Below are 27339 nucleotides of genomic sequence, written 5' to 3' on the forward strand. Positions count from 1 at the left end.
TTTCAGTATCTTTTTTTTTTTTTTTTTTTTTTTGCAGTACGTGGGCCTCTCACCGCTGTGGCCTCTCCCGTTGCGGAGCACAGGCTCCGGACGTGCAGGCTCAGCGGCCATGGCTCACGGGCCTAGTAGCACCGCGGCATGTGGGATCTTCGCGGACCGGGGCTCAAACCCGTGTCCCCTGCATTGGCAGGCGGACTCTCAACGACTGCGCCACCAGGGAAGTCCCGACATTTCAGTATCTTTAACAGTGACTCAGATACCTTATAACCTGTAATCTAATAGGTATTCTTTTCTCTGTAGTTGTAAAGAAAGAAAATCTTAGTCCGATAGAGTAAGACAGCTAAGTGGAAATTTGTACAGGTAACAGAAACAGCCTTATTCCAATTACATTTTAGAGACTATAGGTACAATTTTGAGGGTTAGATATTTGATTATATGGCATATTTCAAAATACCCAAAGTGAGTGAGGTAGACACAATAGGATGATAAATAGGAAATAATGGTGGAGTAGAAGCACTGTTAATAGAAGCTGGAGTTTAAAAACTGGTTTCTGGGCTTCCCTGGTGGCACAGTGGTTGAGAGTCCGCCTGCCGATGCAGGGGACACGGGTTCGTGCCCCGGTCCGGGAAGATCCCACATGCCACGGAGCGGCTGGGCCCGTGAGCCATGGCCGCTGAGCCTGCGCGTCCGGAGCCTGTGCTCCGCAACGGGAGAGGCCACAACAGTGAGAGGCCCGCATACCAACAAACAAACAAAAATATCAAGTACTTAAAACAAATTTTCCTGAATCTGAAACTATCTCATTTATTTTCACCAAGTCAGTGAATAATGAGCGGTATATATTGAAATTTTTTTTCATACTTAGCCATTGAAAAGTTACTTTGACAGAACATAAACAGTCTAAACATTAATTTCAGTGCAATGGGAATCTGCTTTCTCCTTATCCATGATCTTTTATTTAAATAAAAGCAAACCCATTTTTTAAAAATTATAGAATTGTTCAGGACAGATATAGTTTGAAAAAATCAAGAACTGTAAGTTTCTCCTTTTGTAATAATTTTCTTACCTTAATAATCCCTGTTCCAAAAATTATTAGTTCAAGAACTACCCAGCATTATACCATTCAGGATGTGTGTGTGTTTGTGTGTATATTTAAAATATCTTGACTAATACCTTTGTGTTTCCATTTATTCTCTTATACCCAATCACTATCTACATCATTCCCATTTATTTATTTATTTATTTATTTATTGGCTGTATTGGGTCTTCATTGCTATGTGCGTCCTTTCTCTAGTTGTGGTGAGCGGGGGCCACTCTTCGTTGCGGTGCACAGGCTTCTCATTACAGCGGCTTCTCTTTGTTGTGGAGCACGGGCTCTAGGCACGCAGGCTCAGTAGTTGTGGCACATGGGCTTAGTTGCTCCACAGCATGTGGGATCTTCCCGGGCCAGGGCTCGAACCCATGTCCCCTGCATTGGCAGGTGGATTCTTAACCACTGCGCTACTAGGGAAGTCCCCCATTCACCTCTGCCTATTAAAACACAAAGAGCTTTTTACATGCCATAATAATCAGATAATTCAACTGATAATTTTTGACCCTTTGATCATAATAGTCTTTTCAACTTATGATTTTGCTACTTGACAGCATAGGAAGGCTTGGTCATTTTTTTTCAAACAATGGTAGAATTAGAGTTTAGGGTAGGGAAAAGCAGGGTGAGAATGTGGTTTCTAGCATTTGAAAGTTTTTGTTATGCCTAGATGGCTACATCTATAACAACTGTAATAGATTTGTTCTCAATGTACCAAAGCCCTGTGCTAGGCCTAAACGCTGTAGAAGTAGACACGTATTCTCTATCCATGAGACAGTAACGTGAGTGAGGGGCGATTCACTTAGAAAGTGGAAGAAGTGATGTTGTCTTGAAGTAAGAACTGTTTGTCCAGAAAGGTGATCAAATTTTCTGTAAGGTATTGAAGGATTGCAGCCTCCCAGTGAGGAAGATTCTAAAACCTGGAGCACTGGCGATCTTTCAGCACCACATGAATAGATAATTGTATTTTTGTGAAGAACTTAAAGGTTCAGTCTTACTTACAATAAGGCAGTAAGGCTGGATAATTTATAGTGATGACATGGTTTTTGTATTTTTAATATAATTCAAAATATATTAACTGAAAATATAAAACAGTGACAAATTCTATATAAAAAACTTGCTAAACGTCAGCAGTTATCTGAGAACTGCAAAATAACATACCATTTTTCACTCAAATTATTAGGAAAAATTTAATTCGATAAAAATATTTTGGTACAAGTATAGAAAATGCATATGCTCTACGTTGCTGGCAGCAATGTAAATTTAATGAGGCATTTTGGGGGATGACAATTTGGCAGTATTTCAAATTTTAAATTTATGATAAAACAATTTTGTTTTTCAGTATCTCATCTAGAATACATTTCCCATAATAGCAAATCGTGTTAACCCCCTAAATGTCCATCCGTAAGGGAAAATTAACTTACAGTACAACCGTTTTATGGAATCCTCTGCAGCCACAAAAAATAATGTAAGTAATCCATATTTCCTAAAATAGAAAGACCTCAAAGACAATGATCTTGCATGCCAAACCAGCTACAGTTTCCAGCATCACGGTTGATAGGTGAATTAGCTTCATCAAATGTTTGCATGTTTTACAATGTCATGCATTATGAAATCAGTAATAAATATGAATTTTAAACTAACGAGCAAAGCAGAAATTAGGGAAAGGTTAAGAACAATTATTCTAGTACTTTCTAATCTGATGAAAATGTGGAATATTGATTGAGGACTTTTTAAAAAAATATATGTATTTTTGGCAGCATTAGGTCTTTGCTGCACGCGGGCTTTCTCTAGTTGTGGCGAGTGGGGGCTACTCTTCATTGCAGTGCGCACGTTTCTCATTGCAGTGGCTTCTCTTGTTGCGGAGCACAGGCTCTAGGTGCACGGGCTTCAGTAGTTGTGGCTCGTGGGCTCTAGAGTGCAGGCTCAGTAGTTGCGGCGCATGGACTTAGTTGCTCGGCGGCATGTGGAATCTTCCCGGACCAGGGCTCAAACATGTGTCCCCTGAATTGGCAGGCGGATTCTTAACCACTGTGCCAGCAGGGAAGCCCAAGGACTATTTTATTAAAGAGCTGCAGTTGGAAAAAAATGAAATCATCTGGTCCAATATTCTGTAGAGCACAAGAACATTCATTCATTCACTCTTTCTATTGTTCATTCAATGTATACTTATTCAACACCACTATGGATACAAAAGTGACCATAATGCTTGCTGCCATCACGAAGCTTATGGGGGCGGGGGCGGGGGGGCGAGGAGAAAGGGAGGAAGGGAGGAGCTTACAATGATTCCTAAGAAATGGATAATGCTCTAATTGTGATGAGTACAGAGTATGATGGGAGTACATGGGTTCCAGAACCTTCCTTGTAGCTCCTAACTGTGTTCTGTAATCTCTAAGATGTTGACTTCCAAGTGGCTCATCTCCCAACTGTGTGACATGATCATCTGCCTCTGGAACTGCCTCAGCCCTGCTATAAAAGGTCTCCATGGATGGGTTTCTATTTGGCTCTTCTTTTCAGAGGGAAGTTTCCTCTTTGCCTCCCGACTCCAGCAATTAACTGTAAGGCCAGTCTTTCTCAGACCCCCTGCAAGGATAAAGCAACCTAGACCCGACTACTACTCAGCCACTTCTCTTCATTTTTTTCCCCTTGATTTCTTCTGCGTTTTCTTGTATTTGAAACTTCACTGGAGGAAAACCTAGGTAGCTCTGTGCTTAATGTGCACTTCCCCAGCTGTGCTGGGGAAGTGGTCCTTCTCAGGATATCCATAGGTAGAATAGGGGAAAAAAATGGCATTTGGTCAAATGATTGAGGGGAAAAATAATGTGTACTAAATCATTTATCTTAGTACAGACATTTTCAGAGCCTTTAGTTAATAGTTGTATCGTGAATCTCCAATAGGGGTAAAAATCTCATTTAATGACACATCCCTTTTTTTAAAATTGAAGTATAGTTGATTTACAGTGTTGTGTTAATTTCTGGTGTACAGCAAAGTGATTGAGTTATACTCATATATATTCTTTTTCATTTTCTTTTCAATCTGGTTTATCACAGGATATTGAATGTAGTTCCCTGTGCTAAACAGTAGGACCTGTTGTTTATCCATCCTATATATACTAGTTTGCATTTGCTAATCCCAAACTCCCACTCCAACCTTCCCCCATACCCCCTCCCCCTTGCCAACCACAAGTCTGTTCTCTGTGTCCGTGAATCTGTTTCTGTTTCATAGATAAGTTCATTTGTCTCACGTCCTTTTTTGTGTGGGCAATACAGCTATTATTATCTGGAAAATTCTGAACACAGTTTGGGAAATCACTTTCAAATGTCAGTCCAAACATGTCAGTAATTGCCTTCCATGTGAACCAGTTTTTCCTTAGTTACCTTAGGAACTGCTGTCACTTATGCTCCATAATCAGTATATTTCTCTTATTATTATTCTATTAGTTATAAAGTATCAAAGGTGGGAAAATGAAGAAATCACTTTGCTTATTTTCATAATGTCACCTTCAGGTTTTTCCACATGCATATTTTTACATGGCTGCAGTCACCACATGTGGTTTCAAATATGTAAAGAATTTAATATTTTTTAAATTTAATTTATTTTTATTTTTGGCTGTGTTGGGTCTTCGTGGCTGCACATGGGCTTTCTCTGGTTGAGGCAAGCAGGGGCTTCTCTTCATTGCAGTGCGCTGGCTTTTCATTGTGGTGGCTTCTCTTGTTGTGGAGCATGGGCTGTAGGTGCATGGACTTCAGTAGTTGTGGCACGCGGGCTCAGTAGTTGTGGCTCGCGGGCTCTAGAGCCCAGGCTCAGTAGTTGTGGCGAACGGGCTTAGTTGCTCCGTGGCATGTGGGATCTTCCTGGACCAGGGATCAAACCTGTGTCCCCTGCATTGGCAGGCGGATTCTTAAGCACTGCACCACCAGGGAAGTCCCGAGAATTTAATATTATTTCATAGGATTTTTCTAAGTTGCTCTCTGGTCTTTTTAGTTACCATTTTAACTGAAGCACCATTTTCCAGTCAGCAATTTACTTATTTCCTTACGGTTAAACAGTTAAGTTCCTTCCAATCCTCCCCTACAATAAAACCACAAAGGACATCTTAACTTAATTCATTATTTTCAGACAAATTTTTCAAAGACTCATCCTCCTTTGAAACTCACTGCTATAAAGCTCTTTTATGTCCCTTATTGAAGATTACTCTTTAAACTACCCAGCAACCCCTAGGGTTTTTACATAGAGTGATTTGACAAACACTGTTGTTGATTTCCCATCAACTAGCTTTAAAGTAGCCATGTGAACTACCTACCAAACAAGCAAGACCATTTTGGGGCAGAAACGGTCTGAAACACTGTGTACCCACTTGGGTACACTTATAGAGGATTTTCCTGAGTAGGTCATCATTTTATTTTCATTGATAGCACAGTCATCGGTGCTTTCAGTAGTTTTGGTGGAAGTATATTTGTAAATGCAACATATATTTTATTCTATCATCTAAAAAGAAATTTTATGCTACAGTTCAACCAGCTAAAACTCAACTTTACTTTTTTTTTAACCATAGGACTTTGCTTAACAAATAATTTGTTTTTTTTAAACAATTTCTTAACCTTCTTCACCAACAAGAAGAGATAATAACTCAGAACCCCCGTATTGCAAACATTGTAACACCAGACTTATTTGGTTATCAAACTTCTGTGAAGTTTAATCATTCAGACTAGTGACTTACTTGACAAATATTCACTGAGCACCTATGATTGGCCAGACACTGTTACAGAATACAGTCGTGAACAAGAGACAAAAACCTTTTCTTCACAAAGATGTCATTCTAGTGATAGAAAGAGAAAGACAATAAAATAAAATAAGGTAGATTGCATATATAGAAGGTTAGAATGTGACAAATGATGTCGACAAAAAAGAAATCAGAGAAAAGTGAAAATAATGCCAGAGAACAGAGAGAGGGTTGCAAATTTAAATAGAGCCATCAGGGAGGACCTTACTGAAAAGGTAACAATTGTGGACAAACCCTGAAGGAGGTGAGAGAGTGAGGTATATGTGAACCTGAGGGTAAAATATGACAGGCAAGGGAAAGGGCACATAGCAGAAATCCAATATAATTGGGATTTACTGTGTACGAGAAAAAGCCCCAAAGTTTGGAATTAGGAAACCTAGATTTTAGGGTGAGCTCCTGTAATATCTACCTACGTGACATTAATTAGCAAGTTACTCAGCATCTCTGAAGTCCAAGTAAAATATAGAGGGATGGGCTTGGGGAACGGAATCATTTCTGAATTTCTTCCCTACTCTAAAACTCCATAGCTATTTGTTCATGAATAACTGAGTCATTAAGAGGAGGTTAGATGGCATTTATTAGCACTTCTAATTCACAAGGCCGGGAAACACAGGATGCATTTAAGAAAACTCGACATCGCAGATGCCTCCAGTGAACGGGTTCAGTGCTTCAGTGTTACACATCAGTAATCTGGAAATCATAATTACACCAAACACCTCATTCTCTGAAACAGAGAAATATGCTGATTCTAGGAGTGGGGAGGATAAAGGGACGAAATGGTAACAGATTTCACCTGCTGGTAGCACTATTCGTCTCATGAAAGTTCCTATTTAGTTTGATATGATGTGTCATTTCAACACGTGGTATGGTATGTTCTGTCCATGCATTTTGAAAACTGTCCAAGGTCTGATGGTTATCTGCTGCCAATCAGAGTGCCCAAGCAAGTTAGGACACTGGCATCCCATGGAACAGACCAAGGCAATGCCGTTCTCAGCATGTTCATTTTATGATTTGTCACGTGCTTTCATTTTTCCTTAAAACTACACTTTGCGTGGAACCACGAATAAAAGTAACTGGTAGCTGTGTGATAGATATCCACACAGAGAGATGGTTCCCTGTATATTTATATGCTGTGGGTGACCTTTAGTGATTAAAAGTTCATATGCCTGAGACAGTTTTTGCACTAATAGCACCTCGTCAGGGAAAGAATCAGCGGAATTTTTAGCATCTTCCCAGCAGCCTTGCGTTTATTTCTAGATTTTTCTATTTAGGTCCACTTTACAGCTGTTTCTAGGAAAGAAGCATACCTGATTCTTCTCCAGCTTGGAATGTTGTTTTTTTTTTTTCCATTTTCATTGAAGTAGATGAGACCGAAACTGATTGGCTCACCAAGGGCCCTTTAAGGAGGATGTCGCCATTGTGCGCTATTTAAGCAAAACCGTCCTGAAGGCACCACAAAGAATGGTTTTAAATTTCAGCTCTTAGTGAAGTAAATCAGATTCAAGGTCATTTATACCCCAAGCTCTGCCCAGGGCTGCTGAGCTGGAGAGTCATGACCCGAGTCACCGTAAACAGAGGTATGTTTTATCTTCTCTTTTGCTACGGCTCTGTTTTTGCAGCAATGCTATTCTAAATTGACCTCAAAGCAATGAAAATGTTATATAGCAAGTGGTCCTGTGTGAACAAGAGCTGTAGAACTTACCTCCTCCTATGGAGACGGGAGGGAATGTGAGGGAACGAACATTTTTTTTGAATACTTACTATGTTCCAGATTCTGGACTACATACTAAAACATACCATTTCATTTAACCTTAGTACAGTGGATCGTTATTCCTAGTTTTAAACAGGGAAACTGAGACTCGGGCGAATCTTACAGGTAGTACATAGTAAAGACTTCCAAAATCTCTATGCTTTCCCCCCAAAAAGCATGCTGACTCCCATTAGCTAGCCACTGATTGATTGTACAGGTCCAGTAGTCGTCTGACTTTGAACCCCAGAGCAGCCCCGTGGCTGCCCCAGAGGCAGGGGGGCTCCAGGAAGCAGGCGCTGTCTGTTGCCGGGGGACATGGCTGGGGCAGCAGCTGATTCAGGCTGTGTCACTGGGGGCTGAGCCACCACCCCTAGAATTCATATCTTAATAATGACAGGTAGCTCCTGAACCTTGGGAAGTACCAAAACCCTCAGCCTGACTTCGCGGGACCTAATGCCAACGGATACATTTATTTTGTGAGACATCGCAGGACTGAGACCAAGGAACAGATTTCTGCATCCCCTTCCTGATAGATGGTTTCCCTGAGGAGTCTCTCTTGAAACCCAGAAAGTCACAGAAGAATCAGAAGTAGGGACTTAGGCACTACTGAATGGATACCTGTCTGGCTAATCGAGTATGGGATGATCATCTGGTGCTTTTTCTAATCTCCAGAACTAGAAATGATTGTTTAGAATCAGAGCTTCGTTCTTCTAGAAGGTGTTGTAGACTCAGAAGATTCTATTCTCTCAACTGTTCTCTTTTGGTACTTTTTTTACATCCTCTGGTAACACCCAACCCCTGTGTATTTATGACCCAGTATACTCTGAGGTTTCAGTATTCTACCCTGAAAAGTGCAAAAACCATCCTAAACTAGAGAAGAAACATTTGGCCTCGTTATTTTCTTGAGGCAGCACTTTTTAATCCTCTTTTCTTCAGGCTCAGAGTGGCACGTGGGACTCTAGATGCCTCACAATGAAAGAGCGAGGGACGTTTGTGCAACTCTCTTAGTCAAGAAAAACCACTAACACCTGGAATAGTTTTCAGTGGTTTAGAAGCCTTTTTCTAGCACTGCTTAAACTAACTTCAGTTTAGCCTAACTAGTGGGGGGGCGGTGGCAGAGGTCATGGGGAATCGACTTAAGAAGCACCTTTGTCTTTTGTAACTGGAAGTCCCATTGTAGCCACAAGAACCCGACAGCTCTTTTTGACATAATGTTGTTGATGTTCTTCCGGGAAGAGCGGGCACCATTTTGACCTTAAGACTTACCTCCCACCAGGAGGAAGCAGATTCGGATTCACTCATCTTGAGGCATCTGTGTTGGGCTGTTTTCGAGATAAGACCACTTGTATCCTGGCAAGAGATTGTTTCAAAGCAAAGTAACCGTTTTCTAAAACTGCTTGGCAACGTAAAATGTCAATTTGAGGAATTCCTTGAGGGTCATGCAAAGAATCCAAGAAGCGTCCTGTGTCTATGGTTAGATTAACATTCTGTTTACATTTGTAATCACAGCAAATAGGACTCAGGTGCAAAACGCCAATCTTAGTAAAGAGCTACACTCAGGAAACTTTTCACTTGGTATTTGTGTTCTGGTGAGAATGGCAGCATCACAGTCCAAAAGTAAGATGAAAGGGGACTTTGGAGTCAGAGAACTGAGTCTTGGGTCAGTTGTGTGATCGGGGTCCAGTGGCTTTACCTAATGCCCCGAAGGACCGTCACCAGGTTGGTGGAATGGTTATGACAATGATACCTCATTGAGTTGTCCCAGGTATCAAATGCAACGTGTGCAAGAAATGCTCGGGGAAATGAAGGGTGCATGCACCTGGCCTTGGACCGGGTCAGCGCTGTGTCCCTGCACACACTCCAGACTCAGTGTCCTTTATAATTACTGTGCATCCTCCAGCCGTCTCATTTCCTTCTAAATCCTCAGAACGCAGAATTGTGCTAATAACTTGGTCAGTGCACAAGAGGCAGTTGTGGCTGGCAGGCAGGCAGGTAGACGGGTAAGTTCCTGCTCTTATCCGAGTTGCCCAGCATCCAGGTCTTTCTCTCTCCGTCTGGTCCCTTCATGCCGCCTGGTTTCTTTTTCACTCCTGGATTACTGTCTCCTGGGTCAGCCATCTGAGTCTTGGAGACAACAGCCTGAGATCAGGCCCCGTCACTCCCCCAGGTCAAGTCCGTGTTCCACAGAACTTGTCCCCACCTCCAGATCTGCCCTGGGTGCCTTTTAATGAGACGTAGCGATACTCTGCAGAGGAAAAGAGGCTGTGATCAGGACGCCCATCCAAAGGAAGGCTTTCAGAGTGTGGTCGTCAAGGATGCTCTTCACCAGATATGCCTAGTCTCCCCATTTCTGGTTCATAAAGAACTGTACTCCCCCGACCCCTCTAGTTTGCTGTGGCCACGTGAGTTGCTTTGGCCAAGGACATGTGAGCGCGAATGGTTTTGCCGCTTCTGAGCACAAGCGCCCGGAAACAGAGGAGAATTTGACACGTCCCTTTTCTTGCCTTAGTGAGAATGGAAGCCAGTGTCCAGTGAAAAGCCTTAGTATTGGCATTGCTGGGGGTAATAGTCCCTTGATCCAACTCAGAAAGACTGGAATCCTGCCCAGCGGTGTTGCTCCCTGTCTGCCAGGCCTCATCAGGGAAGCTGGGATTCCACAAGGACATGAGGTCAGGGCTCCATCATCTGAAGCTCCAGCCTCAACTGCAACTTTTCCTTCCAGTCCTAAAGCTGAGACAGACTTCTCTTATTTTTTTTTAATTGGAGGATAGCTGATTTACAATGTTGTGTTAGTTTCTGCTGTACAGCAAAGTGATTCAGTTATACATATACATTTTCTATATACTTTTCCATTACAGCTTATCACAGGATATTGAATATAGTTCCCTGTGCTATACAGTAGGACTTTGTCATTTATCCATCCTGTATATAATAGTTTGCTTCTGCTAATCCCCAACTCCCAATCCATCCCTCCCCCACCTCACCTGAGAGAGACTCTGATGCTGATACTTAATCTAGAAAAAGTTTTAGGCTTTCCTGAAAGCTATACGACTATCATGGGGAACAGTTTTGCCATGGCTTTCAGGAAACTTATAGCCATATTTGACATGTAATCACTGTTACTTTTCCCCTTTCAGTGAGTACATTTGCATTCTTGTATTTTCTTTGAACCCCATTTTTATTCCAGTGTTGGTATTAACTTTTTAAAAACATCTCTTATCATCACCTAACTAAAATATGTTTTGAAGAAGTGAAAAAGTTTATTTATTTTTCAAAAAACTTGCTTATTTGAGGTCCGTATTTTTGTGTGTGTTTTTTTATTGAAACTAACACAACATTGTAAATTAACTATACTTCAAGTGTACAGCAAAATGATTCAGTTATACATATATATATTCTTTTTCAGATTCTTTTCCATTATAGGTTATTACAAAACATTGAGTAGAGCTAAAAACATGTGGCGGTCACAGCAGGTGAGGACAGGAACTGCATCTCATTCATCTGAGGGTCCCCCACCCCAGCATGGGACCCGGCATGTAACAAGTACCCAGGAGTACTCTATAGAGTGAATGAATTCGCATTTTAAAAACAAGTATTGGGCTTCCCTGGTGGCGCAGTGGTTGGGAGTCCGCCTGCCGATGCGGGGGATGCGGGTTCGTGCCCCAGTCCGGGAGGGTCCCGCGTGCCGCGGAGCGGCTGGGCCCGTGAGCCATGGCCGCTGAGCCTGCGCGTCCAGAGCCTGTGCTCCGCGGCGGTGAGGGGCCCGCGTGCTGCAGAAAAAAAAAAAAAACATAAAAAAACGCAAGTATTATTATTCTTGTAGCTAAGCCTTGGGGCAAATCAGAAAACAGGAGAAAGGTTCTTCCGTTAAGTCAGCAGGAACAGCTGTATCAGTTGGACTCAGTCCTGAAAATACGATTCAGACTCATCATGACATTCACCGCAGATAGAGGCTAGTGCTGCTGTTTGTGCCCTGATTTATATTATGGGTCAGATTTTCAAAGTAGGAATCCAGATTATTTTTCTTCCTTGAGACGGAAGCTGGATTAAAAGCAAGGTTTAGCCAAGCAGTGACTTCATTTATGGCTTCAAGGAAGCAGTGGTTCTATTTTAAGACTATCACTCTCACACTTGAAAGTAAAGTGAAGGTTACTGATGATAGTAGAAAAGGGAAAACATCCGCAGAATCATTAATGAAGACACAGTGCTGTGTTGACTCTTATCTTTTATCCCTGGCTTTAAAAAAAAAAAAAGTATGCCTTAGGTAGTGCCTGTCAGTAAATAAAACGTTAAATTTTCCATTATTATTTTGGAATTATTCTGAATTTTTTTTCAGTGCTTATTCATGCATCACACATACATCTGGGCAAAATTTAGCAATTCTTCCCTCTAACACAACAAAAGACATATTCCTCCACCTCTGTTTCCCCCCATCATCTTACTGATAACCCCGTTTAGGAATATTTTAACAGGAGGCCGTGAGAAGCGCTAATCTTTACAGAAAGGGCATATAATTTGCCATTGGTGGAATTTCAAACTTCGGGGGAGACCCACGTGCACACGTGGCAGGTGTGCACGTGTGTCGCCTGTGTGTCTCCTGTCCCAGATTCCCTGCACAGGCATAGGCGTGATCCCAGCTGACTGGTCAGTTCTGCCAGATAGAGGTATCTTGTTTAATAATTCTTACCGTTAGAGCAAAAACTCCTGCAAAAGACCTGATAATCCCTTAACTAAGCTAATATAAGCTAATTCATAGGATGACCAAAAAGTTACATTCGTATTATGTAGACAGAATATTCTTTTATTTTTATTTTCTAACTTCTTTCATCCTTGAAGTTCAATTACTTTGTCAGGATATGTCTCCTTTTTTAAAAAATATTTATTTATTTATTTGGTGTGGCAAGCAGTCTCCTTAGTTGTGGCTCCCGGGCTTCTTAGTTGTGGCTTGCCATCTCCCCAGTTGCAGCACATGGGCTCCTTAGTTGTGGCATGGGAACTCTTAGTTGTGACATGCATGTGGGATCTAGCTCCCTGACCTGGGATCAAACCCAGGCCCCCTGCATTGGGAGCACAGGGTCCTATCTGCTGTGCTGCCAGGGAAGTCCCTAGACAGAATATTCTTCCCCAAATACATTGAACTGAAGAGTCAAACAGGCTCTGTTTGATGCGGTAAATGCACATTTACCTAATAAAAATTAAAACCAGTTTAAGAGAAGACTTGTTCTTTGGCATAAAAAACCAGTTGTCCTAAATATATTTAAATATTTATTTTTAAGTATGTTTTTTAAAAAAATTTGTCAGTTTACTTGCTCTATCAGGGTTCTTTTAAAGTAGGTGTTAAGCTGGGACAGAGTGAGAGAGTGGCATGGACATATATACACTACCAAACGTAAAATAGATAGCTAGTGGGAAGCAGCCGCATAGCAGAGGGAGATCAGCTCGGTGCTTTGTGACCACCTAGAGGGGTGGGATAGGGAGGGTGGGAGGGAGAGAGACACAAGAGGGAAGAGATATGGGGACATATGTGTATGTATAACTGACTCACTTTGTTATAAAGCAGAAACTAACACACCATTGTAAAGCAGTTATACTCCAATAAAGATGTTTAAAAAATGTATGAAATAAAAAATATCTCTGAACTTTAAAAAAAAATAAAGTAGGTAGAGGTGGCAGGATCATTTGGGATCCGTACAAAAATGATTTCATCTTAACAGGAACAGATCAGTGAGTCATAGTAAAAATTTATAGTTAGCACAATGGATTTATGCATTTTTGTTACAGTATCATGATAGTTTAAAGATATTTGATAAGTTATCTTTAAGTCTTTAATCAGATAAATCTTGGGGGGCAGAAATGCTTATGGGCTAAGAAAACCTAGTTTGAAAGCAACTGAAAAACAGGTGAAGCGTTTTTGAAATCACCGTAGAAGTCACGGGATAAAACGGATTCATTGCAACATCTAATTTATATATATATATATATATTTTTTTTTTTTTTTTTTTTTTTTGCGGTACGCGGGCCTCTCACTGTTGTGGCCTCTCCCTTTGCGGAGCACAGGCTCCGGATGCGCAGGCTCAGTGGCCATGGCTCACGGGCCCAGCCGCTCCGCGGCACATGGGATCTTCCCGGACAGGGGCATGAACCCGTGTCCCCTGCATCGGCAGGCAGACTCTCAACCACTGTGCCACCAGGGAAGCCCAATATCTCTCTCTTTTTTTTAATGTGGATGTTGAGTAAAGGACGTCATCTAATGTAGGAATGCATAATGTTGGGAAAGTGTCTTTGTGATTAAATTGCTGGCTACAAGGTGAGCAGGTCTAAACACTCGGAGAAAAGGGTGCTTGGACCATTAGACAGCAGCATAGGCTGTGCTCAGAAATGACCTTCACAAAGAGCTTTAGATGATGATTACGTTAGTTGAAAGGGCTCCAAGCAGGAAGAGTCATTAATTTTGGAAGGAGTTGATCAGTGATGCTTTTCATTTCTCTCTGCTGCTTCACACAAGACTAATTATTTGTTTTTTAAAGATGTGAAATTTTCTGTCAAACTCTTATGTAGTGGAATAATAGCTATTTTACAGTGAAATGGGGGAGGGGTACCCTCACTTTGTTGTAACTTGATTCCCCAAGTTCCCTTTTGGAACTTTTCTCTCTACCTTCTCCCCAAGGCTTACTAAATGCAGAATCTGAATAATTTTAATAATTCAGCCAAATGGCAAAGTACATTACAGATATCTGAGCTGGAGCTTTTCCTGGTTTCTGAGTGGATTCTGTATTTTCCTGTAGCCTCATTTTACATCCCTTCTGATGAAGTTTAAATCCAGTGCTTATCATTCTTCCCTCATAATAACTGCTCATTCACCCATTCAACAAATATTTACTAAATGTCCTTTCTGTGCAAATCATGAGTCAGTTACGCTCACTTAAATATAGGGTTGGCCAAAAAGTCCGTTCGGGTTTTTCCATAAGCTCATACGGAAAAACCCAAACAAAGTTTTTGACCAGCCCAGTATATTGTTATTTAAACCTGCCAGTTTCAGTGGCTGCTGTAATTGGCCATCCAGATACCCATTTAGGACCAAAGTATTTATTGCACCCGCTGCTGGGCGTGTTGGCAGCCGATGGCTCTCAGCTGCATCCCTTCTGGGGCGTTTGGTTAAAAGGAGCTGCCTCACTCGAGGTTAAGCTTCTTCCCCAGGGCAGCCCACATCCAAGGTCAGTGATGGCGCTACAAAGGCTCAACCCCCTTGCCTCGATCTGGGACAATTCTGAAGGGCTGTCTGAGCTCCAGAGCTCAGCATTTTCCTCTGCCCAGTCCTTCTTCCATGGCTACTTTAGTGATGGTTCTCCCCAGTGTACCCGCCACTGCATCCTGCTCTCAAATCTCCATCTCTGAGTCTGTCTCCATGGAACCCAACCTAAGACACGATAAACCATAGAGCGTCACCTGTCCAAGCCATTCTTCACAGGTCCCTCTATTGTTTCCATCATCTCTCTTCATATTCAGAGCGGCACTGTGTTTTTGGTTACCACAATAGCCATTGCTTATCAGATTCTAGCCGTCAAAGCAAAATGCTCTGATATTTTCCCAAAAAACTTCGCAGTCTAACCAGTGGCAGGTGAGTGATGCTGGGTGTCCAGGCTGTGCTTAAAGAGAGTGATAAGATGATGCTCGGTGCTAGTCTACTTGAAAAGCAAACTGAATCATTAGCTCATCTGGCAGAGTATTTTCAACTGACTCCCATTAACCTAACTTTCTTGTGTGGCACATTATGCTTTAAGTGGATTTCATTGTATATTGTTTCACCCATCAGGAGAGCAAACAGTAGGAACTAGCCAAATTAGGTCCCATGGGCTTTCCTGGGAGCCTGCCTGCTGATGCAGGGGACACGGGTTCGCGCCCCGGTCAGGGAAGATCCCACATGCCGTGGAGCGGCTGGGCTCGTGAGCCATGGCCGCTGAGCCTGCGCGTCCGGAGCCTGTGCTCCGCAACGGGAGAGGCCGCAACAGTGAGAGGCCCGTGTACTGCACAGAAAAAAAATTAGATCCCATTTGTTTATTTTTGTTTTTATTTCCATTACTCTAGGAGACAAATCCAAAAGATATTGCAGTGATTTATGTCAAAGAGTGTCTTGCCTATGTTTTCCTCTAGGGGTTTCAGAGTATCCAGTCTTACATTTAGGTCTTTAATCCATTGTATTCTTGTGTACAGGGTTAGAGAACGTTCTAATTTCATTCTTTTACGTGTAGCTGTCCAATTTTCCCAGCACCACTTATTGAAGAGACTGTCTTTTCTCCATTGTATATTCTTGCCTCCTGTGTCACAGATTAATTGACCATAGGTGAGTGGGTTTATCTCTGGGCTTTCTATCCTGTCCCACTGATCTATATTTCTGTTTTTGTGCCAGTACTATACTGTAGCTTTGTAGTATAGTCTGAAGTCAGGGTGCCTGATTCCTCCAGCTCTGTTTTTCTTTCTCAAGATTGCTTTGGCTATTCAGGGTCTTTTGTGAAACTTACATGTAAATCAACTAATTTGTTCAGGTATCATGCAGGTGAACTACTTTGTCTCAGCCTTTGCACCTTTTAAATTCGGGCTGGGTCAGGCAGGGGCCTCCTAATGGAAGAGGCATCAGCTTTAGCAGGGCTTCTGTACACTGGATTTATAACCTGTTACCCTGGGGTTCCTGAGGCAGTTCACGGATGCTTTTTAAACGAACAAGATCAAGCACCTTTTCTGTGGTGGAAACTTAAAGACTTCTTTCTGTTTTCTGATAGAAATCGTTATTTTCAACCCTGAACGCCAAGGAAAATAGAAACATTCTAGGACTCGATATTCTATTTTCTTCCTCACTATTCAGTTCTCTACATCAAATATTTATGAAGCACCAAATCCATGTGAGAAGATGCTGACCTTCACACTTGGGACACATCAGGGAACAAAACAGGCACTGTCCCCACCCTAAGTTCCTACCTTTGTCCACTTTCTTTATCCCACTTCCCATGGGAGGGAGGAGCTAGGAAAGGAAGCAGTGATTTTTATGGAACGTACTTCCAGATTGTCACACAGGGCTTCTGTCAGTTACTCTTTTCTGTTTTATTCTCAGATCATCACTTATTTGCTTAGATTTATTTTCTTGAAATATAGTTGATTTACAGTGTTGTATTCATTTCTGCTGTACAGCAAAGTGAGTCAGTTATATACACATTCTTTTTCATATTCTTTTCCGTTACGGTTTATCACAGGAGAGTGAATCTAGTTCCCTGTGCTATACACTAGGACCTTGTTTATCCATCCTATATATAATAATTTGCATCTGCTAACCCTGAACTCCCAATCCATCCCTCCCCAACCCCTTGTCAACTACAAGTCTGATCTCTATGTCTGTGAGTCTGTTTTGTAGATAAGTCTAATTGTGTCCTGTTTTAGATTCCACATATAAGTGATATCATATGGTATTTGTCTTTCTCTGTCTGACTTCACTCAGTATGATAATCTCTAGGTCCATCCATGTTGCTGCAGATGGCATTATTTCTTTTTTATGGCTGTGTATGTATATATATTTCATTATATATATATGTAGGTTATGTGGTCACTTATTTCATTATATATATATGTAGGTTATGTGGTCACTTTTATTTTGACTACTGTAATGCAATTTTTGGTGTGAATAAGACTGAAAGCTCTCACCCTCCTCTACATCACCTGTAAATATTGCTGGTGTGATGAGGGGCTGGGAAGGTGCAGGGAGGGTATATTTATTTAGTGTTTAGGATACTCCATGGACTTTACATAAGATGTGGCATGGAATCCACACAGTGAATCTGAGAGTTGGATACTCTCTTTATCCCTGTGTTCTGTATAAGAAAGCTGAACCTTAGCGATGGACTCCGTAACTTTCTGGAGAGGACACAGATGGTGGGTGACTGAGCCAGGACTGATCCCAGGTCCACCTGCCTCTCCCTCCTGTGCTGATTGTGCAGGTAGAAACATCCCACTCTGGTCTACCGGCCTTATCATTATATCCAGAGCTAGAGAAACCATTCCCCAGTACAGTAAGCGTGTTTTCAGATTTTGAAACGAACGTGCTTTAAAGTGAGTTTGAGCAATAGAGCCTTGTGGGCATAACAGAAGAAGAGGACGTGTTACAAAGGTGGGTGTGACATTTGTCATGATGGCCGCCACATATACAGAAATCTATTAAGAGTATGTGTTTATTACTCTTCAATCCTAAAGTTGTAATGAGTTGTCTGAAGCCAAAGAAGGAGAGTTTGTGTTTCATGGAGGATTTAAAGTACTGACACAGAAAATATTACTTGTTTCTATAGATCCTGCTTTGTTTTGCAAAGGATGCAGAGTGGCCTGGAAGGGTAGTTGTCAGTGAATCAATAGGGATATAAATAAAAATTAGTATCAATGTAGGTGGAATTTAGGGCCCTGAATAATTACTTACGTTAAGCTGATATTCTTAAAAGCTAAAGCAAAAAGGAAAACTGTGTATTAGTTTGTCGGTAGTCTGTCTGTCTGCCTTCATTGCCAGGACAAGGATGCCAAAAACACAGCCCAGCACCTGGCCTGGCACATTCCTCACCCACACACAGTGTGAGTGAGGTCATAGAGCTCTTTTGTGCAAAGGCCAAACAGGGTTCATTTAAAACAGTGCTCTTGGCCGGCACTACCAGTGGATTACAGCTGGCAAAAATGGAAGCCTCTTTTTGTCATCGTGGACTGGCTTCTCTAGGGTCAGTACGTGCTTGAGAGAGTACTCAGGCCTCTGAAAGGCTGAAATGGTGAAACACACCATTTGATGTGTGTTTCTCTAGGGAGAGACTTCAGAGCTTTTGATCCATGAAAGGGTCACAGTCAGGAATGCATTGATCTTGGGTCCTTTAAACCCCCTTCAATATTTCTGTCGAGGGCTTCAATAAAAGGTGAGCAGCACATAGTTCAAAGGCCCACTTCTCTGGCAAGGGCCTAGGGCCAGTGTTCTGTGTCGCTGATGAAAGCAGGGCCGTATACTCTAATGATCAAAGCCACCATCAGCCAGCTCCATCGTGGGAGAACTGAGAGCCTCGTCCAGGCTGGCTCGGACACCCACCTGGGCAGGGAAAGGGTGAGGCAGAACCGATCAGATATGCTTCTTGAGGGTCTTCTCTGTGCCAGAAAATGAGGACACACTGTTAGATCAGGCTTATTCTCATGCTCACGCTATAATTAATTACTATTTGTGTTATTTGTTGTGAAGGACAGAAGGGCTGGAATTGTCCGTAAAATTGAGCTGAGTATCTCCCAGAACAAACATACCTCCAAAATTTTCACCACGTATTTCTTTTCGGAGTCTTTTAAAGGTCTAAAACCATCATGTCAGCTTAGGAACGCAGGAATATGTTCATAACAAACAGATCTAAATTCATCTTGCTGGTTTAGGACTCTAGAAATGTACTGTTTTTAATTCTGGCCATTAAAATAGTTCTTTGGTGCGTTAAATTCAGAAACTAGGTTACTCAGGCAGTACCGAGTAGATTTGTTAAATTTGCATTGAAATATTTAATGCTCACCACCAAGTGAAGCCACAAATTGATCATGTTTTAAGGAATTCAGTGTTGCTTAATTTTACGATTATTAGAAGGATCCTGCAGAAATGGGATGGACGTTTGCACTCAGCTGATGGCTTCAGTTTCTCCATGAATTAGGGGAAAGCTGCACAGGAGACAGAAAAGTCAGAGGTTTGAGGAGAACGTATTAGAAATGAACATTGTGGTTTGTTTTGCTGCAAGCAAAGAAAATATGTCAACTTCATTTTTAACCATGCACAGATGTCCAAAATGCACTACTCATTTGAAAAGTAGTCTACCATACAATACGGTAGGATTATCTGGAGTTTGATGCTGGGCAAGTAACACTCTGTGCCTGTTTCCTCATTTGCACAACGGGGAAGTAACAGGACCTACCTGAGAGAAGTGTCGTAAATACTCGATGTGATTGCTGTAGGTAAACGCGTACCTCTATGTCCGTAGTATCAATATCTGATACACAGTCAGCAAGTGTTGGCAATCATTATTTAAGGAAAACCAACAGCACCAGAGACAAGCTAAAATGAACATTCCAAAGAAAGGACCCCGATGGAAAAAATTTTTTAAAAAGCATTTTTTCCAATTAAAAAACTTTCAGAGATTAAAATTGCTCGTACAGAACGTTGAGAAGCTATTGCAACCATGAAATGGAAGTGATCTGTTTTTAGAGCATGACAAGTAAAACGACAAAGCTATAAAACAAACGAGCAGTTCCAGCCTCCCTTGCAGTTTGGTGTGGCCATAAGCACGGTTTCTGGCCAGTGGAACCTGGGAAGTGATGTGTGTCACTCCTCTGTGCTGTGAGGCGGTGGCCGGGATCGCACAGGAGCCAGGGTCTTGCTTGTCTGTGGCCACGGCAGAGGGGAGACTGGGAAGGGAGGCAGAGGGAACAGTGAAATTCAGTGCTGCACTAGGAGTCTGAACTTTGCGGGTATCTACTGAAGTGTTGGTTTTCTATAGACGGGAGTGTAATCAGCAGATGTACATTTCCAAAAATCCACTCCTTGGGCTGGTGGAGGAGATCTAAGGGGGTGGGTGGGATGGACAGCAGGGAGTAAAGGCTGAGACTTAACCCTTTCACCTGGGTGGTTACTTAAGTCTGATAGAGGCAGTGTTGAAGGACGGATGACAAGTGAAATTTGGGCAGGTAGCAGCAGCAGTTGTGTTGGGCGTGGGGTTGAGATGCCAGGGTGGGAAACAGAGGTGGTCACGTCATAGCTCTGGGGGTGCTTGTGCCTCACAGCCTCGGTCCTCTTCCCCCATCACCTCCTGGAGTCTGCCTGTCTCAAACAACTTTCGGGCTGTTTTCTATCTGGAATATACAACCGCCCCCACCTGGACAGTCTAGAGGGTTCCTGAACTGCCTTTTCCCCCCACGTCACCTCTTCCGTGAAGGGCCTCTCTCTCCTCCAGACAAGCCTGACTGCTCATCCTTTGCCCCTTCTCTCCCTTCATGACCTCTCCTCTCTTGTAGCATGTATGGAAAGGAGGTCATCATGCGCACCGGGCATTTTTCCCACTAGATGGAGAGCTTTGGGATGGTAGAGATTTTTCATCATCTTTATGACTAGCAGAGGACCTATGACATATAGGTGCTCAGTAGACGTTTGAGCTAATTAATAGAATAAGGGGACAGGAAAAGGTAGGAACCTTGAACTGGTACCATGCTCGCTTGCCGTCTCATACAGGCTACCCAATTGTATGATTCCTGTTCTTTTAGTTGCTTCAAAATTAGCAATTTTCTTATAAGGAAACTCTGCTTAGGAGCATGTGCGCACACTTGCACTGGAGGAAGAGAAAGAAAATTAGTCCTGCCTGCCTTTTATTTATTTTTGGCTGCATTGGGTCTTTGTTGCGGTGTGCAGGCTTTGGTAGTTGTGGCGCACAGGCTTAGTTGCTCTGCGGCATGTGGGATCTTCCCGGACCAGGGCTCGAACCCGTGGTCCCCTGCATTGGCAAGTGGATTTCTAACCACTGTGCCACCAGGGAAGCCCACTCCTGCCTTTCTAACAGCCAGAGTTTTCCAGAATTGTACATTACAGCATACTCAAGTGAACGTATCATTCACCTAGTGAAATGGTTAATGGTAACTTTAACTCTTAGGACATACGTAGTTTTTCGTGAGTGGTTTACCCAATATATATATCAGAACTCCAGTTTTGGTTGGAGTAGCAAGGTGAGCGACTGAAAAACCACATTTCCCAGCCGGCAGTACACCAAGATGTGGCCATTTACATAAAAAGAAGTGAAATTGAGTTGTTTGTAGTGAGGTGGATGGACCTAGAGACTGTCATACAGAGTGAAATAAGTCAGAAAGAGAAAAATAGATACCGTATGCTAACACATATATATGGAATCTAAAAAAAGAAGAAGAAATGGTTTGAAGAACCTAGGGGCAGGACAGGAATAAAGACGCAGAGGTAGAGAATGGACTTGAGGACACAGGGAGGGGGAAGCGTAAGCTGGGATGAAGCGAGAGAGTGGCATGGACATATATACACTACCAAATGTAAAGTAGGTAGCTAGTGGGAAGCAGCACATAGCACAGGGAGATCAGCTCAGTGCTTTGTGACCACCTAGAAGGGAGGGAGAGGGAAGAGATATGGGGATATATGTATATGTATAGCTGACTCACTTTGTTATAAAGCAGAAACTAACACACCATTGTAAAGCAATTATAAAGGTTAAAAAAAAAAGATGTGGCCATTTAAATCAGTCCTGGCTAATGAGAGGGTAGTGAAAAGGTAGTAGGGAAGTTTACAAGGCTCTTCAAAAAGAGCTGATGTGCCTGGGACATTTGTCCCTTTAACCTCCTCCTTCTGGCTGGCACCCTAGCAGCTGTCTTGGAACAAGAGGTGACCTTGAATAGTTGTAGAATGGAAGAGCATTAAGCATCTGACTCTGGACTACCAAAGAACCAAACGCAAGCATAGGATGGGATGGGTTGTCTCCTATTGTAGAAACCTAATACTATCTAGCATGGCTTCAAGGTTTGGTAATTAATAGAAGTGCCCTAATGATTCTTATGATTTCCACATCAGTTTGTGTATGCTCAGGAGGTAACAAATTTTCATCTCCGTGGAAAAATTAGAGAAATGATACGTAACACTGCAATGTGTCCTGAGACGTCTGGAAGGGCCTGCAGGTAGAGCCCGTTATGGAAAACAGCATAATCGTGCTCCGTGCGGATTACAAACACACACAAATTCTAGGGTGTGCTGCAAATCACTGTTTGCCTTTTCTACATATGTAGTCTTTAACGAGTCAGTGAGATATGCTGGTCCTTTTGTCCCTTGGCATGCTACTCTTCTTTTCCACTGCCCTGTTCTCCCCGCCACCCCACTGCTGCTCCTTGTGGCCTGGCAAAGGGACTCATTCACCCAGTGGTTCTTGTTCCTGGGAGGGTGAGGATGGACACTGTCATTCTTTTTTTCCCTCAGCTGTATTGAGCTGTAAATTAACACTGTGTAGGTTTAAAGTGTACAGCATGATGATTTGATACACATATATATTGCAAAATGATAAAGGATAGTTAACATACGCATCACTTCGTTACCATGTGCATATGTGTGTGGTTAGAACATTTATTCTTGGGTAGCTTTCAAGTATACAATACAGTATTAGTCACCATGCTGTACATTACATCCCCAGGGTAGAACTGACAGTCTGCACCCTCTGACCGGCATCTCCCCCAATTCCCAGCCCCTGGCAACCACAATTTTACTATTTCTATGAGTTCGACTTCTTAGATTCTACACATAAGTTAGAGAATGAAAAATGTTGTATAATCTCATTTCATTGAGTAAAATGGTCTCGAGGTCCTTCCATGTTGTTACAAAAGGTAGGATTTTCCCCTCCTTTTGATGGCTGAATAATACTCCATTATGTATATTTATACCACCATCTGTTTATCCATTCATCTGGTCCGGGACACTTGTTTATGTCTTGGCTACTGTAAATAATGCTGCAGTACACATGGGGGTGCAGATACTGCTTCAAGACAGTGATTTCACTTCCTTCAGATATATACCCAGGAGTGGGATTGCTAGATCATTCTATTTTTAATTATTTGAGGGACCACCTTACTGTTTTCCATAGTGGCTGAACCAATTTACATTCCTGCCAAGAGACACTGTCATTCTTTAATCACACTCATACCATAACTGCCATGGGTTATTATGCTAAAATTTTCCATTCCCAATAGAATAAGGAGAGGAAGGGAAACAAGTAACAAAGGGAAGAGAAAATGCCATCCTGCCATGGGCACGTGATAGTCTCCTCCACTCTATCCCTCCCCAGTCTTACACCTGGTACTCTCCTTATTTCAACAATTTTGTCACTAATTTGTTGAATGAATATGTAATGACTAAGCAAACGTTTGGTGCTGCCATGGTGGTTGTCCCAACATCAGCTGAAATACAGAAATAATAATGGAATCTCAAGGAATGTTTGGTTAATACTGTCCACAAAGGATTGATAATGCCAGACAGTAAAGCAAAAACCTGGCCCCCTGCACCCACTCGTTCAGGGAAAGAGGCATAAGTCAAAAGAAAACTGGCAGATATCACTCCCTTCCTATACTTCATCATTTGTTCTTCTACTGTCAAAAGAAAACTGGCAGATATCACTCCCTTCCTATACTTCATCATTTGTTCTTCTACTTTTGCCTTTGAATAACCTTGTTTCCCTTTTGCACATTGGTTCAAAAGTCAGAAAAATATAACCCCCTAAAAGCAGCGTGTTGAGCACTTGTGCTACTTGAATAAAAAGCTATGGTAAGTGTAGAGAAATGGAGATCATTATAATGGAGATCATTATTTTTCCACATCATTGGTTTTGGTTCGTCTTTCACAGCCTGAGAATAAAACACTTTCTGCATTGTTCTGTGAAAGTTAGAAAATGCTGGGCATGAAAAATGATTTTCATTTTTGGACAGATGTGATATAACTTCAGAAGCTATTTCTATCCACCAGCTTACCTGCCTTTTTGAAAACCTTGACTCTGAAAAAACCTCTAGCATGATGAAAACCTCTTCAGCTTTCTGCATGGAGTCTTTGTTGCTTGGGTCTAAAGATAAACACTAAGAACATACAAACACCTTGTAACCATAGGTGTTTTTGTTTATGTAACTGTACTTGAAAACTTAGGTGTGTGGTTTTGTAAAAGGGATGACAACTTGATATTTTCATTTGCCAGAGTAGCTGGACAAAGTAACATTGTTGTTTCTATGTAATAAAATTCTACTAAAAAATCCTAATGGGTGGGCTGCCCAGATAGAGCAAACACCCACCAGGATTCATTAGTAACTAACTCCATTTTTTAAAATGGTTTATGTGATAGGTAAGGAAATAAAATTTGGAAATTTTGACTTCTTAGCTTGCATTGGCAGAAAAGGGAAAACCATAATAGAATAACAAACGTAAGACAATCTAAAACTAAAGATAGGGAATAACCTCAAAAAAATCAGCCTAAGTGAATGTTGACTAGTGTCCATGTGGCTTCTGCAATAAGCATGTAAATCCTTGAGAGACGTCACCACATAATGACAGGAGAGCAAACCAATACAGAAACACAGTATCTAACTCACAATGATGAAAACAGGTGGTAATACAATGGTTGGTTCTACTGAGTGCTTAACACGAGCCCAGTGATATGCTGAATGTTTTAACATGTGCTGTATCCCATTTATTCCTCAGCACAGCCCTATTTCGATACAATCACCTTGTTTTTTTATTGCGTTAAACATTGCCATACCTGCATTTCACAGAGGAGGGAACAGAGGGGAAATTCCAGTTCGAGGTGGTCACAGGAGGCTCCTAAACTCACCTGCTCTCCCAGAACCCACATACAGAAAAATTTACACACTGGAGGGAACAAAATGTCGAAGCACGTAGGAGAGGCCCTGAACCCCAGGCACAGCACAGCAACTCCTAATCAAGAGGGAACTCATAACCTTGAGCTTTTCCCTAAAGAGGGAAGGTGAGCTTTTCCCTAAAGAGGGAAGGGTTTGAACCCCACACTGGTTGCCCCAACATTTAAGATCTGCACCTGAGAGGGGAGCCCCAAGACATCGAACTTTGAAAGCCACCAAGACCCACAAGTCTATAGTGAAGTGAGAAATAGCTCTTCAAGGGCTGGTACAGGTTCTCCTCTCCAGGTCCCAGAGCAGAGGCAGCCAAGTGCCCGGTCTTTCTGTGAAAGAGGCTTATTTCCTTATCCTAAAGCTTCAGCCTGAGGGGCAGAACACTCATCCAGGGGCCTGTGAAATACTCTTCACAGAGGAGGCCAGCAGCTACCATTGTGTACCCTTCCTTGCCCCAGCTTGTCAGCACCTCTCAAAAAGGAGGTTGCTGCTGACCAGGGGACAGCACTATATTGCCAGGTTCTGAGCAGACTGAAACACACCCCAGTCTTTCTGTGAGAGAGGCTTCTTAGCTTATTTTCATAGCTGTGGCCCAAGGGGCAGGCTTGTAATTAAACATACAGGAAGGGGCCAATTACAATCCTAGCCAGAGGAGAAAGGCATAGCCCATCTTTACGCCCTCCCTAACCTCAGGTCATCAGCGTGTCCAAGAAAGGAGCCTTGTGTACATGTCAGGCACACTGGCTCTTGGGTCTGCCAACCAGAGGCCATAGTTCTTGTTATCCGGGCTCAGTGACCAGCAGGGCTTGTGTTCACAAGTTCAATGTGATGGTAGCAAAGAAGAAAAAATAGTTCTTAACTATCACCCCAGGGCTCAGTGTAGAGAGAGCAGATAGAAATAGCCCTCTGCCAGTCTTCCCTTGAAAAAGGTATATTTGCATACTTTTGCCTAAGGGTGTGGCTTCCCGTCAGCCTAAATCTGTTTATTGAGATCCTCACCTTTGGAACGTTGGTTGATCATGGCATGCCCTAAAGTAGGGAACCTTTAAAAATCAAGTAGGCTCCCTGAACAATCACGAAGGTTTGAGAGAAAACCAAGAGCTGGGACAGGGTTAAGTTTCATCCCCTACATGATGTCACTCCTTCAAAACTGGGAGAGGTGGCAGTTTTAGCTAATGCACAGAAACCAACAAGAGTCAAACAAAATAAAGAAACAGAGGAATATGTTCCAAATGGAAGAACAAGATAAAACCTCAGGGAAAAATCCTTCATGAAATGGAGATAAGTGATTTACGTAATAGAGTCAATATAATAGTCATAAAGATGCTCACAGAGCTCACGCGAAGAATGGATGGACAAAGTGAGAATTTTCAACAAAGAAATGAAAAATATAAGAAAGCACAAACAGAAGTCACAGAGCTGAAGAATGTAGTAACAACTGAAAAGTGCTCTAGAGGAGTTCAACAACAGACTAGATACAGAGGATGGGATCTGTGAACTCAAAGACGGGGCAGTGGAACTCACCCTATCCGAGCAGCAAAAAGAAAAAAGAATGAAAAAGAGGAAAGATAGCTTCATGGACTTATAGGATATCAAGCAGACAACACTGGCATGATAGGAGTCCAGAAGAAGAGAAAGGGGCAGAAAATTTATCTGAAGAAATAATGGCTGACAACGACCCTAACCTGGGAAAGGAAACAGTCATTCAGATCCAGGAAGCCCTGGGAGTTTCAATAAGATAAACCAAAGACAGTCATATCAAGACACTTTACAATTAGAGACTCTTGAAGAGAAAAACAACTCGTTTTGTACAAGGGAACCCCTACGAGACTATTAGCAGTTTTCTCAGGTGAAACACTGCAGGCCAGAAGGGAGTAGTATGATATATTCAAAGTGCTGAAAGGAAAAAAAAACTGCTGGTCAAGAATACCCTACCCACAAAAGTTTTCCTTCAGATTTGAAGGACAGATAAAGAGTTTTCCTAACAAGCAAAAGCTGAAGGAGTTCACCACCACTACAGCAGCCTTACTAGAAATGGTAAAAGGACTTCTTTACTGATAGTAAAGGGCTCTAATTAGTAACAACACACATGACAGTATAAATTTCACTGGTAAATATATAGTAAAATTCAGAATCCTCTAATGAGGTAGAAAGGTGATTGGTGAACCATTTATACATCTAGTATGAAGGTTAAAAGGCAGAAAAGGTAAAAACTGTAATTACAGTAATTTGTTAATGGATACACAAGATGGATAAACAACGTAAATGGTGACATCAGAAAC

At 42.1% G+C, this 27339-nt stretch overlaps 1 long non-coding RNA gene across 1 annotated transcript; it reads left to right on the forward strand.

Moving 5' to 3' along the window:
• The first annotated feature begins 6763 nt into the window (after window positions 1-6763).
• LOC113610512 (uncharacterized) lies at window positions 6764-26806 on the forward strand. Its single transcript, XR_003429115.1, has 3 exons — window positions 6764-6775; window positions 17884-17890; window positions 26684-26806. It is a non-coding gene; the product is annotated as an uncharacterized LOC113610512 (long non-coding RNA).
• Window positions 26807-27339: the final 533 nt, after the last annotated feature.

Source organism: Aethalodelphis obliquidens, unplaced genomic scaffold (assembly GCF_003676395.1).
Source record: "Aethalodelphis obliquidens isolate GAN/ISIS:26980383/991018 unplaced genomic scaffold, ASM367639v1 scaffold63, whole genome shotgun sequence".
Classification (NCBI taxonomy): domain Eukaryota; kingdom Metazoa; phylum Chordata; class Mammalia; order Artiodactyla; family Delphinidae; genus Aethalodelphis; species Aethalodelphis obliquidens.